The sequence below is a fragment of the Lonchura striata genome, chromosome 1A, assembly GCF_050655825.1.
Source record: "Lonchura striata isolate lonStrDom1 chromosome 1A, ASM5065582v1, whole genome shotgun sequence".
Lineage (NCBI taxonomy): Eukaryota > Metazoa > Chordata > Aves > Passeriformes > Estrildidae > Lonchura > Lonchura striata.
The window spans coordinates 65,713,539-65,735,405 of record NC_140741.1 but is presented as its reverse complement, the minus strand read 5'-3'; the positions used below and the strand labels follow the sequence as shown (position 1 = coordinate 65,735,405).

At 38.6% G+C, this 21,867-nt stretch overlaps 1 long non-coding RNA gene across 1 annotated transcript in view; it reads left to right on the top strand.

Annotated features, from left to right (window-relative positions):
• LOC146763511 (uncharacterized) overlaps positions 1–21,867 on the top strand; it is a 49,649-nt gene that overhangs the window by 22,195 nt on the left and 5,587 nt on the right. The window contains exon 1 of the long non-coding RNA XR_014951814.1: positions 1–21,867. This exon is cut by the window's left edge and continues 22,195 nt beyond it. This is a non-coding gene — a long non-coding RNA (uncharacterized LOC146763511).

Genomic DNA, 21,867 nt, shown 5'->3' with positions numbered 1-21,867 from the left:
TAAATATTGTCTGTATCACAGACCCTTGGAGAAATGTGTGTGTGGTTCTACTCAAGCACACAACTACTGAAGAGCAGAGGCATCCCTTGGCTTCCTAAAACTGAATGTAGCAATTTTGAAAAATTGCCAACATCAGCTTAAGTCAAGGATTTTCATGCCATCAATGACTTTTGCTCAAGACCTAAGCTGATAGAGAAGTAGCTATGGCATGTGTAGCCACAGTAGTGTGAATTAGTTTAAATTATTTATACTGTATCTATGGGTAAAGATTATCATCAGCAGCATCCCTCCATTCGTGCATGTGTGTGTGGAGGAGGAGTTGACAGTTTTGGGTGTATTAACCCATCAAATAAAACAAATATTATATAATATGGCACATCTGCCTATGCTCTAGACTGTGTTATATGTGCCTCTCTAAAGATGAGACAGACAAATTATCCTGTTTAGCTGTGTATGTAACAGCCTGAGGCAACTGAGAAGGGAGTTCTGTCATAAAATCTATAATTGCTGGAGGCATGTTTGTCTCTGGTTGATGTAATTTCCAGCATCCCATTTCCTACTTGCCAGAAAGAAGCACCTACCTTGTTCCCAGCCTCTGGCTTCATTCCTTGTCCTTGCTGTGAGTTCAGTCACCTGTGCTGTTCCCACTTGGAAGCAAGGTTGGTCTGAATTGGGTTTCCCCAATTATTGCTATGAATACCATCTTTAAGTGTGGTTGTACAGGAAAGAGGAATATTTAAATTTTATGTTCAATAGTCCTACTTCTGTGAGCCTGGGCATCCAGAGTGTCTCCCTGGCTGTGTGTGATGTTAGCAGTGATGGAAACCAAACAGTTTGGGTGTTCTCTGGAGTGTCCATCACTAAGAATTCCTCTGTTCAAAGGTCAAGACCAAGATGGAGAGAAGCATTTCCTAAATCATCCAGAGGTGTTTCTAAATATTTCCATATAGAGTGGATGGTTTTCAGGCTCAGTATCCTACTGGTGCCTGTTGGACAGTTGTATCTTGGTGGCACAGGCAGGCTTCTGCAATTAATACATTTTTTCCTGGCTGTGTTAATTCTGGACATTGACTCTGAAGGGGGACCCAGAGGGAGAACACCTGCAGCTACAGAAGAGAGAGGTCATACAGAATGATACATTTGTAGGAGTCTCAAAAATCACATAATTGAAACCTCCCAGGCTGACAATCAAACCTAGCTCTAGTGGGAGATCACCCACTGTTAGATCAGATTTTTAGTGCCAGGGAATTAACACTGCTTTGCCTTGTGCCAGTGGCTGTGCCCTGGTCCAGCAGAGCAGACTCCCAGGATTAGGTGGAGCTCAGCTGCCCCATGGCAGAGCTGTGAGAAGGGGTCCCTGCTGTGCAGGAGAGGACGTGGCCACCCAGCCCTGTGCCCAGGCTGCCCTGGAGCTGCCAAGGAGTGGAGCAGGGACAGCCCTGAGGTGCAGGGAGGTGCTCCCAAGTGGCTGCAGTGTCTCCTTAGCCCCCTCTGAGCTGTCTCCACTTCCTCTGGAGATGGCAGCTTAACCCCAATACCTGCAGGTGCCTTCTGGCACACAGCTGTATCCAGGTGAGCCAGCAGACCTCACCCCACTCCATCCTGCCTCTTCCCACAGAGAGCACAGCTGATGCACAGGCTGCAGGGGTACAGCTTTACACTGCAGCACCTACCTCCTAATGATTTGGACATAGCCTGAATCTGTATATCCCTTGATCCATTAAAGATGGTTTTGTCAGGTCAAAACATGTTTATTTTCCTCTCAGGAGTAGCTTAGCTCACTTAGAGAAGCCCATAAAGCTTTGTTACTCACTTTTTCCTGGTATTCAAAGTGTTCTTCCTTCCAGGGATGAGACAGTGAAATAGTTTCTTGCTGCTACAGTAACTTAGAAGGAAGGGGAAAAACAGTGAGAGTGAGCTGGCAGCTGGGTGACCCCATCATCTCAGTACCTGTCTGTGTTATGAAGCTTAGGCACAGAGAAGAGGTTTCCTTTTGGTGCAGGGAACACATCAGATCCAAGAATAGGGTCTGCTGTCTCTTCTGGCCTCTTTTGGGAATCTCAGACCATGAGGAAAACTCTGTCCTTATCTCTCTACCTGTCAACACCCTTGCCCTCTGCAGTAGGATCTTTTTGGCACTGCTGTGATGAATTTCTTTTCAGGAATGATTTCAGAGGCAGGAGGAGATCTTTGTGTGTCTCCTGCAGCACATCCAAGGCTCAGACCTACACCCCTGCTCAGTGATGACCCCTCAGGAGCTGCTCCTCTCTCGCTCTCTGCTGAGTTGCTGACATCTAAAAGATACAAAACACACTGGGCTGTCAAGGACTGAGCACTCTGGACTGTCAAGGACTGAACAAAAGTATTTTACAGCTCCAACTGAGTTATTGAAAGCAGTTTTCTATCTGTATTGTTTTGGGTTTGTGTGTGTGTCACATTTGAATATATCCTTGCACTGGATTAATAGATGCACTTTGGAGATAGCTGCTCACAAGAAATTAATGGGACATTTCAAGACAGAATTCTTACCAGCTAATTAAATTACCTGCCTAGCTTACTAGAATTAATCACTGCTCTCCCAATGTATTTGTGTAAACAGACAGATTTTCATGTAAATTAAATGATGTTTGAGATGGCAGATGAATCTCTGTTGTTTGGCAGTAGTAATAATTAGTACAAAAAAAAAGATAAAATTACTAGAAACCATTCTTTGTTACTGCTACCACATATACATACTACTTTACCAGTTTCTATAGCTATATATCACACAATGGGGTTAGCCTGCTCCCTCAGAGGAAAAAAAGATGTAAAGTCTGATTTCTGACATTTGATAGTCAAGCATGAGAGCAACTGTAGCTGTCACAGGAATGAGTTTTGGATAATTTAAGGAACTTAAGATATGGAAGTGTTTTGTTGGAGGTCCATATTTCTCCAGAAAAAAAAAAAAACAACCACAAAAAAAACAAAACAAAACAAAACAAAACAAAAACAAAAACAAAAACAAAAACCCAAAAAAAACCCACCAGCAGCAACAACAACAACAAAACAACAACCAGAAACATTTTATAGAGAAGGGTTTTAAGTTTTTCTACCAAGAAAGATGCTGGAATAAGAATAAAGAAAACTGGGTTCTTTCCCTACCCCTCTTTTTAATTCAGCTGCATGAGCCACTTTGTCCTTCAGTTCCTAAGCTTCCTCTTGCAATTTGTTGCCTGTATCATCTATTGCAATGCATCCCCTGCAAATGGTCTTTTACTTCCTATAAGGAGTGAGAGACCAATAAGAATGGAGTAAAATAAGATTATCTCAGCTTACTACCTTCAGACAAAGTATAAAATTCAAATTGATTTAATAAAATTTAAAAGTTTTAAAATTATATTATGGAGGATGAACATACTTATGTACCTATGTATCCTAAGTACTTTTTCATGTACAAAACCAATTTCTAGGACAGGAATTTATTATAGTATATGGCTTTACATTTTCACTAGACCTAAAGATCCACATCTAAAAGTCTTCTCTCAGCAGCTGTATCGACATTGAGCAATTCAGCCCTGGATACAGATAATGAAATTGCATTTGCTACAGCAAATGATGGAAATCCATTCCTTGAAGACTTAGATATAAGGCTGATCTGTGTGGAACTGCCAGGTTAAGGAATGAAAATTTAGAGAGGCATAACTCCCAGGATGGGGCTGCATAGTCCTCCTCCTCACAATGTCTGTGCTGCTGCTGCTTGCTTTGGTGGATCAGCATTAGAGTATTACAGGTACAGAGGAAATTCAGCCAAGGATGATGGAAAGATTGAATTATTGATTTCCTCTTCATCTGGAATATGCCATCAATCTCAAATATTTGCTCAATTGCAAGGTTTCCTGTATTTCCATTTTCAGAAACTCCAGCATAAGCAAGATCAAAGACTGTGCTTTCACATAAATGGTTTATTTCATGGAACATTGTTTTTAATGCATTCATATCCCAGAACATTCAAAGCCATACTTAAATTATTTCAGTTTTCTTGGTGATGTTTTCCTTTGAAAGATTCATATGTACTGTCTCTCCTAGGCTCATGAATTGTAGTCCTGTGTGTGAATATATTTCTGTGTCTTTGAGAGGTCAGTTTATAGCATGCAAATTCACAAATGCAGAATGATTAGGCACTGCTGCTGTCAGAAATATTTAGGCTGTTCAGTTTTTGTCAGCTAAAGGACACAACGTGGAGTCCCAGACCAGACCCCAACTGCACTGATCTTCCAAGAGGATTGACTTTGGTTTAGCTCTTCAATCCCACTTCTTCCCTTTTTCTGTTTGTGTTAGAATATTTACAGAGCAAAATCCTACTGTTCTAAGACTTTTTCCTAAGAGTAAAAAGGAATTGCCTTTAGTCTTGCAGGACATATTCTGAGCTCCGTAGCAGCATTTCACTGCACCTTTTCCATTATTTGTGGAGTGAGGTTTTTTTCCCCCCTTAGGTCAATATGATCAAAGTGTTATACAGTATTCCAAATAAGGTTTTTAAACTGTTATGGGTGTTGTCATCAGTGCTTCCTTGTCTTCACTGAAATCACCTTGTTTGATCCAGCCTGGGTTTGCATTTTCCTCTTACTCATCCTTCTTCTCATGTGAAACTCTCCTTAATAATGATGCCATGTGATACCTGTTCTGTTTATGTCTTATTTAATTTCCCTTTGTGTGGTTTCTGCTTGACTAATTACTATGCCTTCCAAGCACTTTGCTGAAATAGACTGAGACCTTAAGTGTCACACATATTCACCACCAAAAAAACCCCAAACCTTAACCAAACACAAAATAACTTAATGTGCATTCTCTTATTAATGAAAGCAAAATTACTTTAGCCAGGTTTAACAAGGGTGTGGTGAACTGTAAATGCTGTAATATTCCAAGGAATTATGGTGAAGTATAAGGTAACATTGGTACTGTCTACTCAGGCTACTTAGGTATCTTAATTAAACCGTGATTTAAAAGACCACAGAGGTGTGATTCGAAAGGCTGTGCTCTGTGAAGGCAATGAAAACAAACAAGTACTTTTGAGGGGCTCAGTTAGGCATGCTGGTGCCTCGAGAAGACTAAATTCAAATCCTCTCCCTGGTGCCCACCATGGAACAGCACTGGCTCCAAACTAGCACCAAGTTCATCTTTTGTGAAAATTAAAGAAGTGTTTTCCACCCAGAGGGCTTATGAGCTTCAAATATAATATAAAATAATGTAGATATTAAAGCATTTCAATTATTCCTGTACCTTGCTTCCATGAATCCTCTTGTTTCTGTGAGACATTTCTGACTCATGATATCCTGTCCACTTGGGCTGATATTTCTTCAGTGCTGACTGAAATTGGCTTAACTTTTAATATAAAAGTACAAAATATGGATCATTTTTTAATAAAGCTTTGCTGTGTGTATTCCTTAAAGACTTGCGGGATTGCAATAGTGTTAAAAGGCAAGACAGAATAGTTAAAATTAAATATTTTTTTAAAATCTGAGGATTTTTATTTTCACTTTTTATTTGGAAGTGATCAAGTGGTAAAGCACAATTATCTAATGAATTATTATTTCTCCTATTAATAACTGTACAGTTCAGAAGATCTGCTTGTGTTTTTGCCAAGCAATCTGTTGTTTTCTGTATTTCCTGGCAATAAACCTAACATGTTTGGGTTTTCTTCACCCTACTCTCAATAAGGTCAATCTCTCTGTTCACCTGACACAGGTTGTAAGTCTTACTACAGCCCTTGTGATCATAACACCAGGATTATTGACAAGCTGCCAAAACATGGGTTATAGCTAGTGCTTTTCTGGGCTTCAGTATTGACTATATGCCCTACCAACAAAGCAGCATCATCATAATAATTTCAATCCCCAAGACAACAGGTTCCAGGTACCAAGCAGTGAACAACTGCCAGACTGAGCCCTGTGGCAGAAATAGCTGTCTTACAAGATGCAGTTAAGTAATAATGGTTGTGAACAATTATGTTTCAATGTGGAATTTTAGAAGGATAAGGCCCATCAAGGTTTCTGAAATATGGCACTGAGCAGTTTCATTTTCCATTGCAGGCCTTTTGAAATAAATGCTCTTAATAACTCTTGCTTCTTTTCTCCTGCTATGCAGAAAAGACAAAAATTCATCTCAGTTTTTTAATATATATACCCTCTAGATACAACATTTTATCAAAAATCAACACAGTGTTCCTGTGTGGTTTTGTCTAGCAATATCTGCTAACATTCATCAGCAAGAAAGTTTTAGCCTAGATGGGTGAAGAATGTAAGAACCTGGAAAGCAGAGTCCTTGTATGCATTCAAAGATTGATGGCTCAGGACTGTTTCCAGCCTTGACTGTAGTTTCCAGTCTCTCTCTAAGAGATGTTTGTTAATATTTGAATTTTTGGTTTCTTGACTACCTCCTTGCACAGGCTACAGGGAGAAAGAGTGATGATCTACCTCATGTTCCCTTATCTTTGATAAAAGTCTATTGAAAATGTCACACTGTGACTATATTCCTGAGCTTTTGAGTAAATATAAAGGAGGAAGAAATTGTCCATTCTTGTATTGGAAAGATGGAATTGAGTATATCAGTAGCTAAATATTATAAAAAGCTTAAGTGTGTATTTAAGCTGGTATCAAAGACTCAGTTTTAGGTAACACCAGCTACCCCATAAATAAATTACTGAGGGTGGCTATGTTTTGGCATGACGCTGAAACTCAGGCCATTTGGAGCTACAACCTTATTAATTGCTCAGCTCATCTTTAATCCCTACTTTTAAAACTATAGGTACCACTTTCTCTAATGTAGAACTGTTCCTGCTTTGAAAGTTACGTATTTGCTCTGCTAATTTAGAGAATGCATAGGATTTTAGGGCCAATGCATTGCTTTTCCTCTCAAAATACCAAGGTACTTTACAGACAACTATGCTGAACAGAGCAGGGCATTCACTGCCTTGTTACCCTTGTTAAGGGTTCCTCTAGGTGCATTAACCCTTTTTCACTGATTTTGGCCTGGCCATGTATTTGCAGGGACTGATACCACCAGGGAGCAGCTGGATGACGGGATAACCAGCATCCATGACCTGGAGTTGAAAATCTTCATGATTCTTCCCTAGATCAGTTTCCTCAGTTACAAGCTTCTGATGGCAGACAGAATTTTTAATTAAAATTACACTCTGGCAGATTTTTTTGATCCCTCATTAGATCTGATGGCCATGTGTAATATATGACCCTGAATTACCTAAGTGGGAACTGTTAGTTTACCCACTAACTGCTGTAACCTGGAGGTAATAATATTAGTTTAGCAGGTAAAAACAACTTACTCAGCATTCCTCGCGGGCTGGAGAGGAGGAAAAGGCAGCTGACCCCAAGTGCTTTAAAAATATCCCTCCTAGCAGTGATGTGCTAAAGAAAACATTGAGGAGAAAAGCTGTGAAACATTTGTGTCAAGGCCCAGTGTAATAACAGAGCTGCTCAAGTTGGGGCTAATTAAATTGTTTTAGCTACCAATGGGATGGGGTTTTCCAGCTGTGTGCAAGCAGCTGGAACAAACTTTCCTTAGGGTGCAGATTCTTTCCTGGTTCTTTAGCTTCACACAGCTCAAATGTTATTCTTACTCATGACAGTCTCATCAGATATTTGGCTTCAGAAATGCTTGCCTGGCTGCATTAGCTATGGAAGAAAGCAACAAGGGTGAATTAAATAAAACTCCAGTGAGTGTCCTTGACAGCAGTGGGATTTTGCAGCTGAGGTGGGGTGGAGAGAGGATGTTCCTGGAAGAAGTTTTCCTATGGGCTACTGTATATTGTTAGGAATTTCTTCAGCTATATTCAGCCTGAATTTGAGATCCAGATTTTCTGCCTTCCTTGTATAGTTAATTTTTTTTTTTTTTCAATTTTTTGAACTTCAGTATTTTCAAGATTGGCTCAAAAAAAATCAGACTCCTTTTTCAGATGCCTTGTGGGTGACTTTAATATAGGATGGAAATATTGCTGCAGTGTTGCTGCTCTTCAGACACTGCTCCCTTCAAGTAATGAGGGTAGTGAAGATTATTTTTAACAGCCCATTATATATTCTAAGAATGGCAAGAAATTATCATAAAGCAATACATGGCATATAAGATGGAGAACTTTTGACTGTAGATGAGTTCACAGTAATATATATATATATATATATATAACATTCTGATAAATGTATGATTTAGTTTCTGATTTCAGTCATTAAGCAATTATACCTGATGAGTAAGGAGAGAAGAGAGGGTCAGCTGTACTTTCTAAATTATACAGATAGTGACAGGGCTTCATTCATCATGGTAACTAAGATCTTCACTGTCCATGCTTTAGTTAATAATATGTCCAGGACAAGGAGCTGAAGCTCTACTCACTTGCCAACCCAGTCAGAGAGAGGGCAATGGAGCTCTGAAACCTGAGTGACTGATGTTGCAATGAATATGTGCTTGTCATTGATAGCAACCTTGGACTTTATATATACTTTATATAGATTTTAAATTAGGTTTGTTGAAGATATCAAGATAGACATGTGGAAGTGTCAAAGCACCATAGTACTTACTACAGAGCATTAATTCCAATTTATTTGGGATTTTTATTGTGTTAATTGGACATTTATGTGCTTAAAATGTGTTAAGAAAATCTGAATTTTCAGGGAAGATGTACAAATAAAGTTATCTTAGTCTGAAAAAAATAAGTAGAGTCAAAATAAAAAAAGACTTCAGAAACATAGAATTCACTTTAACTGGTAAGAGATACTAAAGCCTTCATAAGAATTGCAAACATGGCAAAACTGATAAAAGGATTAATGTTTCTGCAGTACTTAACACTTAAGAACCTACTATGGAGTTGTTGAGAAAGCACTGAAAGTGTTTTAAGTGCTTTTGATGAGGAACTTCAAAAGTTGAACCATTTTCCCCCTGCCCTGCAGAAATTTCATAATTTCTATCATTCCCCAAGTCAGCTCAGTGTGCAGCAGAGACGTCTGCAGGACCTGGGGAAAGTTTTGGGCTGCAAATCCCCATCACCCTTGGCTGGATCATCAGTTGAGTGTTGGACATGACCTGGTTAATGTCTGGAAGATGCCACCAGCAGCCCTTGCACTTGCTGCTCTTGTTTTCTCTCCAGCTGTTCCCTTGCAGCTGACTGGTGAAGGGAACAAGGGCAGAGGCCCCAGGGAGTGGGAACAGCCTTGCAGGAGGATGTTGTGTGTGCTGAGAATATTAATTTCATCCTTAAATGCTACAGCTCCAAATTAGATGATTTCTTTTAATCCTCTTTTCCCAGCAAACCCACTTAAGCATCACGTAGATGGAAAATTGTTAAAAGATGAATATGAAAACATCTCCCCCTTTCCCAGTCCGACCTAGTGAGATAATTTGGGGTTAGAATGGGATAAGCCTTTAAATAGGCTTAAGACATTTCATGCAGGACATCCATGACTCATTAGCTCATTGTTCTTCACTGATGTACAAAATCTTTCCTTTCATACAAGATATTTCTTATCTGTCTATTATGTTGACATCTAGGCACTGACTCTTCAGTGTTCATCCTTATGTAACAGACAGCTTAGAACAGTCATGCAGATAAGTAGGGAATGACTCTACAATGCTGCTCATACCTTGCACTATGCATGAACTCTCTCCTTCACTGTAAGCAATAAAAGACAGCAGAGGTATAACCTGCAGTGAAATCAGCCCTGCTCTAGATAGCATCCCAGCAGTACTTTGGCACAAAACAAAAAAATGTGCTTTTGTTGTCACAGAAACAACATCATAGCCAACAAAACTCCAGCTGTTCTGCCTCTATGGTATTCTGGGTTTCTAAGGAATGTGTATTTCACCTGTAAAACATATTGGGTTATTTTTCTGCTCTATGCCACATCAGCAAAGCCTCATGTGAAAAGAGATGTTGGTATGAGTCATGGTACTTACAAAATGTTCGAGAACACATGAGAAAGCTCACATGAGATCAACAGCAGCTACCAGAAGAAACACTGAATTACTTTTAGAGAAAGCTTTTAGAAGAGAAGGTGGAGAAATGAGAAGATAGTACACTTCAGTTACACACAAGCATACTGCACCTGAAAGGTACTGAAAGGATCGAGTACTTTGGCTATAAAGAAAATTGTATGGAAAGAAACATTACTTGGAGGTTAATAAACAAACCCAACACTTTTGGTTTAGGAAGTCCTAAGCCATACTAAAGTGAAGGGCTATCTTGCCGAACTTCCTCTATGCTCAACCTGTTCTTTTACAGAATCCCAAATATTTCCTCTTCCTAGATGAACATTCCATCTGACCCTGAATGGTTCCTGTTTTCATTTATTGCCCTTCTCTCAAGTAATACTTTGTGATAACAAGTGTACTTAGCAAACACATTGCTTCATCTGCCTCTGAGGCAGTCAAGGAATCAGGCCACAGTCATGAGTGCTTTGCATTCAAGTGATCTATTTTTCTTCTGCTATAAGACTGTATTTTTTTTTTTTCTTTTGTGACTTGCCTGGACTTCTCCTACACCTATCACATCTAATTAGATCTCAGAGATCTCCAGGGCTGTTTGCTGATACACAGAATGCCTAAGCTTTCTGGTACAGGCCTATATTCTGGAATGGAGAATTTCTTTTCTCAGTAGTCTGGACACTGCAGTTTGACTACAAAGTACATTTTGATGCATTCTTGGATATTTGTCTCATATCCGTCTTTCTAGCATACTTCAGGAGAACTGAAATTTCTTTCTGTTTTTGAGACAGATGGATGAAAAATTGTTATGAACTGTTTTAAATGTTTGTTGTGTGTGTTTCATACAATTCTCTCCAGAGATTTTCTTAAAAAGGATGTGAAAATTTATTGTCCAATGGTCTCAGTGTTCTCCCATCTTTTATATTTCTGAATAGGGTCACAATTTTTTATTCTTGTTCACTTGTTTTTCATTTAATGTTACAATTCCTGCCGGGATAAGTTGTCAGTAGTTGCAGTCAATTTCTTGCAGCATATGTGTAAAATAATAGTGCTATTCCCTTGGAGCATGTGCTGAAAGCACTCTGGAGCAGCCTGCTTTTAAAAAATTCCCTCCAGGGATTTATGGCTATGTTCTACTTGAATGACTTCATGCTCCTGAAAGGGCTGGGTGAACTTTTCATGCACAACCATCACTGCAAGACATTTGTTTCTATTATTGTCTATTCCATTCATGCTAGTGTCACTGAGAAGTTAAGGCTGTGCTGTCACTCTTGTCTTTACCTTTTCATTACATCATAAGTGTTTTAGAATAGGTCACTAGTTCTCTGACATGGGACAAATGCATCAAGATGAAGAAACCATGGTTGTTTCATTCTCTGGTCAATCAGCGCCTCAGATTTAGCAAATAACTGTGATTTATGAGAGATATTTTGAGCTTTGGAGATTGGTTATAGTGTTTCTGAATTGATTTATGTTCACTTAGGGTTTGTAATGATTTCTTCTTTTCAGCATCTGTATCCCGATATTTCCATAAATAATCAACATTTTGTATTTATCCACGTCTAGATATGCTGACTACTTCTTTGAAGAGTCTGTGGTCCCAGTTTGATGCTGCTGTCTTTCCCCTGGACTCTGGGTCATTTGTAGGCTGTTCTACTGCTCCAGTCAAGGCCTGCTTTGCAGAATGTTCATCCCTTCTTCCAGCAGTCAAATACTGGTATTGCTGTCAGTATTGTTTTATAGATTAATAACTTGGAAATATTTTTGCCTTTCTTAAAGTGCCAATAGTGCTTAGGTTTTACTTTTCATTTGTTTTTCCTCTTATCTATGTATTTTTGCATTTTCAGCAATTTAATACATCTTTCTTACAGTTTCCATATTTATTTATGTTATTTGCTGTTCTAGTTTTGTGCCTGACTCATATGCTCTATATTTGGTTCTGAACTTATTTACTAGCTCTACACGTTGCTCTTAGTTGATTTATTATGGGCTGTCAGAGTATTCCCATCTGAGCTCCTTCATACTTCATAGCCATGATTAATCTATCACAACATTGGTTCAAATTTTAAGACCTGATCATTAGTCAGCCATTTTGCACAGGATGACAATATACTTATATTGTACTTTTCCCATGGAGATATGAGTACAGTCTTTAAATAAGAATCATTTGGCCTGAAAATTCTTTTGGACTATTGCTAGGATGTTACATAGATACTCCTGGTCTGTTAACAAGATGGTCAAGGTCTGCCAGACTTAAGAAAGATTTTGTTGTCACTATGAATAACATAGTTCTTGTTTTGTTCAATTTTTGTCTTCATTGTAATTTCATCATTTGCATTTTGTGGAGTGAAAATTTCCATTTGCAAAAGACTTCCCTCTCACAGTTAGACACATTGAGGTGGGGTTTTAATACATCATTATGTTTTGACTAGTACTTGTGCATTTTTTTAATACATTTACACATTTACTTGGGGATAAATGGATGAGGAAAGGGTTGGTTTGTCCTGTTACTGCATTCATTTATCTGCAAAAGCCAAGTTTAGATACTAATTTTATTGTTAAAAAAAAAAGGCAATATTCAGATTCTACTCCTGATTTATTGTACAATATTTCTTTTAAATTCAGGATTTACTTGCAGTAAATGTTTTAAATTCCCAAATATTAATTCCCTTATTAAAATAATATGATACATATTAATTATATTATATTATATTATATTATATTATATTATATTATATTACATTAATTATATTATATTATATTTATTATATTATATTATATTTATTATATTGGAAGTGTGTTTTATAATTTAGTTTAGGGAGTTTCAGTTTTAATTGGTGAAGTTCACAGATGTGATTTTTCTAAGACTAGTTCTCTCCTCTGAGTTCAGTGGCCATACTTTCTTTATTTACATGATATTTATTTATATTATATTTATATTTATTTCACCCTCATTCCTTTATTGCTTCTCCCAGACATATTAGTAGTCAATTCCAGACTGACCATCATCTTCACTCCAATACCTCTCTTCCCCTCTCCCATGGAGTTGGAGTTGCTAGTGCTGATGAGAATTTGTAATTGGAGAGTGAAGAAAAAAATACTCTGATTTTAGTAATTTGGGATAAAGAGAAGGAAACTAGCATCAATTGAAGATTATAGCTTGTCAGATAAATTCCAGTGATCAAAAAAATAAATGTTTATTTTAATAACTGGTTTTCAATAGCAATGACTTCCACCCCACCCTAAATTTTTCTATCATATGTTTCAATGATATTTAACACAGCCTTGGTAGACTCTCAGTGTCACTCTGATTTTTCACAAGTTTTTATAAGGACAAGGCATTAGTTTGAAGTCTAAAAAAATAGCTCTTCTCTCTTGCAGGTGATTTTATTGGATTCTTCATGCAAAGCTGACAGCCATCATTACTTTTTGTCTACCTCAGTCTCTTCTGAAACACATAACTGCCTATGATAAACTAGCCCATTAATTCCATTAACTTAAGGCTGGGAGCATTGAAAAGAAAAATTTGGCTTAAAATCTTTTTTTATTACTCAGACTGATTTCTTACATACATGACAATTCCAACAAGTTAATTTTTGTTTATTTTAATTGGAGTTTTAAGTTACACAGGCACCTATGATTAATCTGTCACCCTGGACATATAAATTATACAAACCTAAAATTTAGAACACTCACTTTCAATATAATTTCATCAAACTTCTTTAAAATTGTCCCCAGCAAAAAAGCACAGCATATATTTCATAGCTATTTCTAATATACACTCTCATTAATAGGGAGCAATACAAAAATAAATTGAGGGCATGCTGAGCTATAAGACAACATTTAGATGACAGAGAATTGATTTTCTATAAAGCTGAAGGATTTTATTAAAAAGTAAACAAAATCTTCAAGGAACAATTTGCAAATGAAATATGTGAAATTGGATGTCTCTAAGTCACTCATCAGTTTGATCTTTATAAACACATTTGCCTGTTGATGCTGTAAGTGATCATTGCTCAGTCTTGCAAACATCAAATGGGGCATGATAATTACAGCAACAACATCATTAGGGCTGGACCTCCTGGAAAGCTGGAGCTGAGAAAGTCTGCATTTTCTGTTGGAGTTCACCTTACACATCCATAAAATTGGTTGCAAACTATTCTCCTCAATGGATGCAGATAGAGGGTTGATCTGGGACCCTTGTGCTGCTGAACTGGGGAGGATGGAAGTGGGACAACCAACATTTGTCACTTCATTACACCCTCCTGGCAGGAGGGCAAGACCCAGGTTAAGGCATAAGCTGTACAAGGGGTACCCCAAGATGACTGCTGGGTGGGAATAATTCCTTCCCTGCTCCCTCTTTCTCCTTTATTAGGAATAAACCGTAGCAAGAAGCACCACATATTTTGACATGGCCATTATAACCATTATGGAAATGTTATACAGGATAGAATAATTTTTTTCAAAGTTCAGTGTGAGCTAAAGGCAAACTATGAATTTTGTTGTAATGGGTTGTTGAGATGCAGAAAGAGCTCTCAACCCAGTTTCTCGAAAAACATCCATTAAACAATTAAAATTAGTTTCAACCTTATTTTGCAATCAATCTGTATGTATAATTTTAAGCAGTATCCCTGCCTTGAAGAATATGAAGCAGGAGATAGATTGTTGTGGAAAGACATGGATATTTATTTCTTTAGTAACAAAGTAATTTGCAGCACTCTCATTGCTGCTAGCAGAGAATATGTAAGTCATAAAGTGCAGTTAAGTGATAAATTTATTTATAAAGTACCTTTGCCACTTCCTTCTTCTCTGCTCACTAATCATTCTCCCCCAGGAGTCAGTCTAATTTTAATCCACCAAGCAGATAGGTAAGTGGTATGCAAGGCAGATAAGAATAAATCCTTGTCTCCTGCAAACATAAGATCTTCTGCCCAAATTGATTCGAAACTAAAGTACATCATGAATGTGGACCAGCCTAATCTGACATTTGAAGTTAAAAATTCCCAGCCATGGAGATATTGTTTTGTTGCCCTGAAAGCCAGCAAGTAGGACCTATATCTCTTCAAACATAGTATTTCAGTTTCTCACTTTGAGTCCAAGGAAGCCTTAATAAAACATCTGTTAAAGCTCTGATACCTTAAAGTTTCTTTGGGTTCTTATTAGCTGGCTTTGACTTCTTTATGCTGTTGAATTCCTGGTGAGGGAGGCATATAGCTTAGGAAGAGAAGAGTTAGAAATTACCTGTTTCAAACAGCTCTTTCAGAAACCCCAAAACATTACTAGAGTATTTGTTCTAAATTTCTGGTGCACCTCATGATAAACAACACCTACTACCACAATACCTTCCTCTAGATGAGTGTGTTGTATGAAAACGAACAGGGCACGATGCAATCGCTTTTGTTCTGTAAACAGGAAGTCAAATTAAAAAAAAAAAAAAAGGCAAGTTCTAGATAGAAACTTTTCTGTCTTACAATGTTCAAAAAAGTGCCATTACATCCTTTCGAAGAGCTTAGCTTTCATACCTGTCCCTTTCAACTGCTGAACTGTTGTATCTCAAAGGACATTCTTATTTATAGGATTTGTAATATGAGAGTTTAGATTTAAAATAAAACCAAAAGTTTAAAATGAAAAAATTAGAAAATAACTCTAACAACACTAGGCTATTGTTTCTCAAATTGGTTCAGAACATTTTCAGAAGATGGTGCTCTCCCTGTACATCCTGTTCTCTATATAAATAAATTACTCATTGACTCTTCCATCTGCAAACAAATTCAAGAACTAGGCCGAGCAGAAGGATCACCTTGTAGTCAATCTCTATTTTGCATCAGCCATCCATAAATGTTTTTAATTGCTACTTAGCTGCTTGATCCAGATTGTCAGGGTCTTGGAGTGAAAAATTGAACAATGAATCAATTTGTGATAGTTATTGGACAGCAGTTCTACATTGGCTTCTGGGAAAGAAAGCAACTCTAAAACCTTGCAAAGGGAGCCCTTTCATAAATATCTCCAAAACCCAGGAGCAATTCTGTTTTCCTGGAAACACTTTTTCCATACTTCTTTTTTCTCACTGAAACCTGTGTCTCTAATGTATAGTTAATAAAAGAAGTAGACATAGCTTAGGCTGTATGTAAGGCAAAGCTTTACAGAAGTCAGCTGAGGGACTTTCATTTCCATAGCTCTAGCACTTAATCACTACCCACCCATGATCATTTTATGGCATACATTCATGCTGTTTAGTTAAGGGCAATGCCAAGCAGATGAAAATCTTAAAAAAAAGTATTAACTCCAACTTGTGCCTTGCTGATGAGGGACATAATGACAGTGCTGCTTTTTAATGTGATAGCTTTGGTGATCATATGAAAACAGCCATTCTCCAATGAAAATAAAGAGGGGCTTAGTCACTACTTGAGCAGCTTCACAGCTGTCTGCAGCACCGTGAGAAGCATGGCCATGAGATTTGTTTCCCTACACATGAGTGATGTGTGTTGCCATGATGCTTCCTGACATCAGAGAACAAAGAACAGCTGGGTGCTGCAAACCAGTTTCTCACAGGAGGAGGAATCCATTGTAGGATAGCTTTCACTGTAAATAGTTTATTGCCATTATATAATCCACCTGAACATAAATAGCCATTAAAGTCACCTAGGCAGTCTTTTATTCCAGGAATCCTGAAATGAGCCTGGCTATCCAATGCCAAGGAATGGTTCCCTGCATCAAGAACTGGCTGAAGATCACGATGATATAGAATTTTCCTGTGTCCAGGTTTTCCCAGGAAGAGGGTTAGCATTGTGTGGTTTTTCTTACGTATGATAACCCTGTGCCAAAAACCTATTCCTCAAGGTGTTGTTGGCACCAGCTGTGCTAGCAGCTGAATAGCCAGGCTCTGGAAATGCCCTTGGGACCAGAGGGTGGGCCTTGCTCTTCTAAGAGTAATTTATTGGCACAAAGAGTATCTGGCCAGTGCTTTCAAATTGCTGTCGCTGTACTCCTGAGACAGCACAGGTACAACAAGGTGGATCCTCAGTAACTCATCTGGCCAGACAGAGAAGAGACTTAGAGGTGACAAGATGAAGGGGCATCTAAGGTCAGATGGAAAAAAGATGAAGGAAGGGAGAATTTGGAGGTTAATGAGAAGGAGAGAGAAGATGAGAAAACAGGATCAGTATCCGAATAGTCCTTCTCCTCTTTCCATCCTCTTCAGCCTGCTCCCTAAAGACAATCCTATAGCCACCCATCTTCCTCCACCTTCGCACCTTGTACCAAAGGAAGATTGCTCCATTTGTCTTGTGATTGCAATCAAAATGTATTTTGCACCTCTATCTGTGCACTGTTTCTTTTCTGGCACTGTTTATAACGTCCCAGCAGAGTCAGCAGCCCCACTGAGAGAGAGAGAGCCCAGAGCAGAGCCCTCAGCACTCTCCTGGCAGGGCATGGGCTGGTGATCCCCACCTTGGGGCTACAAGGGGCCATTCTGCTGCAACAGGATGCACTGCAGCTGAATTTCAAGAGACAGCTGGCTGGTTTTGTTGCTTTTTTTTTTTCCCTCAACATCTTCATCTTTATTCATGTGGAAATTTATTATATTTGTGAATACAGAAGAAAAAAGCACATTTGAAAGCTTTTGATTTCATTGCAGAGAAGTACAACATGACGGACAAAGAAATGAATTTCCAGGCCTGAGCATAATGTGTATGTTCACTGTAGAGCAGCCTCAACCAGCACAGAAACAATATGTTTGCTCTTCAAGCAAATAGTATTTAGGTATGAAAAATAAAGATGTCACATCCATACTGCTACTGCATATCACTTTTCTGATTCTACTGTCATCTGGAGGAAAAAATACAACTTTGTATCATTAATCAGCTCATAAGTTAAAAATTGTAAACTAAATATTCATTAAACTTTGTTGTCATTCTACAGCTGGATAGCCTTTGTGTTTCTGTATCCCACTCTTGTGGTTTCTAATAATTCCTTCAGAGATAAATTTCTTAATGAGACATATGCTGAGATGGAAATCCACAGCTTCGCTTTGACCAGAAGTTTTAACTGTGGATGGTCAGAAACTTCTTGAAAAAACAATCCATCTTTATATTTCATACTAGGTGCACAGTAGTGGAAAATCAAATTACTAACAACGGTTTTATTAATTTTAATGTGATAAAGTCAAATTTATTACTCTAATTTGAAATCATTACGGCGATTCCCTTTGAATTCCCTCTGAATCGTCTTCTTTATAAGACTTACTAGCAAACGTGCCAAGGCCTTTCATTAGCACAAATTAGAGCAAATGCAAGGATTTGTACTTCAATAAATTTTCACGGATGCATGAAATTGCATGGCCAATAATTGCAGCCAGCTCAGTTATTTCAGTGATTATACTGTGTGCAGAGGAAATTAAACCAGGCCGGTGCAAACTCCAATCTGGACAGTTATCCACAAACAAAAAAAAAAAAAAAAATCCTACTTCACCCAAATAAGGGCCCTCAAGAGAAAAAACTCATTAATTTTATTTTTGTTGTCTGTGACTTTGCACCTCATACACCAGGTGACACAAGCACAGCTCTGGCACAGGTTTCCAAGAGGCACTACCACTCTGTCTGTAAAATCATGATTCATTGAGGCACCTTTAGAGTTTCTATAACAGTTTTCAGAAAGCTGAGATTTCTATAGCCTCGAGTAGCAGTTTTCATTCTGTTCTCCAGGATTTTTAGCAGAGGGTTGTTCTTTCCCTGCATTGTTGCAGTTTGTGTACTGCTGATACAAACAAACAGCTGCAGTGTTCCACTAGAGAGCTTCTCTTCTACTGCAATTATGTGACTGATGCACAAATCCTCACCACTAACAAACAAATCTGAATAACAAGGAGCCAACAGATGAAAACACACAAATTAGCCAGACAAACAAGTCCAGGCACGGACCACAAATCTGATGTGCAAGAGCGGCTGAACCTGCTGGCTCAGCACATGCCAAGCTCAGGTCCAGAGCAGGGAAGTTTCTATGTGGAAAATGGGAAAGAGTTCAAGGCTAGATTGGCTGGGCCTTTGACCAAGCAGGTCTAGTGGGAGGTGGTGTTACAGCCCTCCCCTAAAGGCAAGGGTAACACAGTTTCTTGGTAATAGATCCCTTGGGGTGGTGGGGATTAGAGTGAAACAACACTGAACAATCAGTGCTTATAAATATAGTTATGTAGTATTTATTTCAGAGCAATGTGGCTGCAATTGAAAGCAGGTATGTAGTCATTTTGGTTATTACCTACTGTAATATAGTAATATGAAAGCATGAAAATATCACTTAAGCAATTCTATAAGGGAAAAGAAAGAAAGAAGGAAGAAATAAAGGTTAAAAGTAAAAACATATCACCACCTATAGATCTCACAATGAGACTTGATTGTTACAATTTAGGTGTCCATTTGTCAAAGTGGTGGTTGTTGAAGTGATGGTCACCATCTTGATGCATCAGATTGGGGAAAAAGCCTACAAAGCACAAAGTCAGATGAAACCTCAGTAACTGAGGTTCAGGTGGGAACACCCAGGTACTTCCCCTGAGCAGGGAGAGCTTTCAGTCCTCTGGTGGAAAGTCTCAGAAATGAGTCTGGGGGTACTTTGGGGGTCCTTGATGCTTTATGACACCTTCTAAAAGAGGACAGCTGGCTCTCACATCAGCACAGTTGAGCCAGTAATGTCCCATCAGAAGGGATGAACATCCTCAGGACCTTCACAGGGAGAGAGGGAGTTTTACAACAGAGTGAGTTGTGTAGGCGAGGGCCATTGGCATGACAAAAAGCACCATCCCACCTTGCATGATCTGCCTCTTATTACCCTTAAAGGCCTTGTAACCTCTAGTGGTGATCATTCATCCCCTCTATCTTATGCAGACCAGAGTCTTGCCATTACACCAAAACCTCACCTCCTTCCCCTTGGGTGCTGCAAACCTGGCCTCAGCATAGCACCCTGCCACTCCACAAATGGGAAACTGTTTTCAGTCATTGACCATTAACATTTCATCTCTTACAGCTGTCCCTGCTCATGGCAGGAGGTTTGGAAATAGATGATATTTAAATTCCCTTCCAACTCAAAGCATTCTATGATTCTATGAATATACCAGTTCACTGGCAGAGCCCAGCTTTACCAGATATATTTCTGCAGCAGCCACCACTCTGCCTGGAGCCACAAACCAACCATGTCCCTCACCATTAGCCTGTATGCCAGCCTCTCAGCCAGGCAGAGCAGTTTGGGTGGGCTGTGAGTGATACTCACATTCATCCTCTGGACTGCTGCAAGTGTTCCCCATAGCTTACACACAGATCTGTATCTATCTCTATCTCTATCTCTATCTCTATCTCTATCTCTATCTCTATCTCTATCTCTATCTATATTTAATCTATCTATATCTATCTATATCTATATCTAATCTATATCTATATCTATATCTATCATCTATATCTATATTTATATCTAGCTATATCTATAGCTATACACACAGATCTAAATGCACTCTGGAGCAGTCTCAAGCACTCTTTAATTATTCCTCTTGCCTGCAGCTCATGCCAGGGACATGGTGTGTAGGCACTGACAATGAATCAATATCCAAATCTCTGGTGCAAACCAGCTGTGACAGTTACAGGGAAAAGAAGTACTGGAGATAAGAATAAATCAACCTGAAATTTAAAAAATATACTAACAAATAAAGGGTGTAAAGTGTCAGGGAAGAATCTCTTCAGCCCAAAATACTTGCTGAAAGGAAGGAACTTGGAGTGACTTTGCCATGGGCTTCAGTCCAGCTAATTACCTTACCCTTAATTGCCTGCTAGAATGGCAAACTTCAGAGGATGCATGTCCTCAGTGACCTCAGTCATCTTCAGGTGTCCAGAGAGAGAATAAAATCAGAGGCCATGGAGCCAAGGAGCATCTGTGGCTGACTCTGGCATGGGGACAGAGTCTGCAGGAAGGATTGCTATGGACATGCCTGGTGAGGCCAGCAATGAGGAGCAGGCACTTGGAGCGGTGAAAAAGGCAAAAATGGTGGTAAGTGATGGAAGAAGAGTAGATGCATGCTGGTCCACAGTGTATACCAAGTGGGCCAAACAACTCCATTTGCCAAAATATCCAGCCTTTCCCTTTCTGGGACTGTAACTGGACACAGCATTAGGGATAGGGAAAATGGAGTGATTTGCTGTCAGTGCTGTTTACTGTGAGATCCATTCATTTAAAATTTTCTTGAGTATGAGACAAGCACCACTCCCTGCTTATTCTAACTCTAATCTGTCTCTGCTATCATGCTTGCATCGTTGTAGGTTGCCTTCTGCATCTGGCATTGTGTTCCTCAAAGAAATGACTTTTTTTTTTTTAAGAAGAATGATATTTGCTTCAAAAATCATGAGCAGGTGTAAATGAAAATGTGTAAAATGTAGTAGCTTGAAAAATAAATATTTTTGCAAATGTACTTTCACAAGTGTCCAAAAATCCACTTTTCATTGCAATAACTCAGATGTGACTTCTTTTCAGCATCTCTACAAAGATAAATGAACCTTTCTACTGTCTGTAAGTGATTTATTGTCTCCACACTAGTGCTATAGTTTATTATGGATGAAATTGGGATTAAAAGAAGGTTATGTATAATTGCCTGCAGTGCTTGGCATAAGTACCAGTTTGTCCCACCTCTGTACATCAATCCCAGTACTTTAAAATGCAATTAATACCTGTCCCATTATTAACTGCTAATACTAATGTCAAAGGAAACAAATACAGTGTTAAGATGAAAAGATATTCTGCAATGGTTCATTAACATTTGTTTTTCTTGTCTACAGACTAAAACATAAAGGATTTTCTCAAAGATGACTTTACCAGAATGGAGAAAAAGCATCTCAGTATTTGACTTTATGACTTTGACCTTCATAATTACAG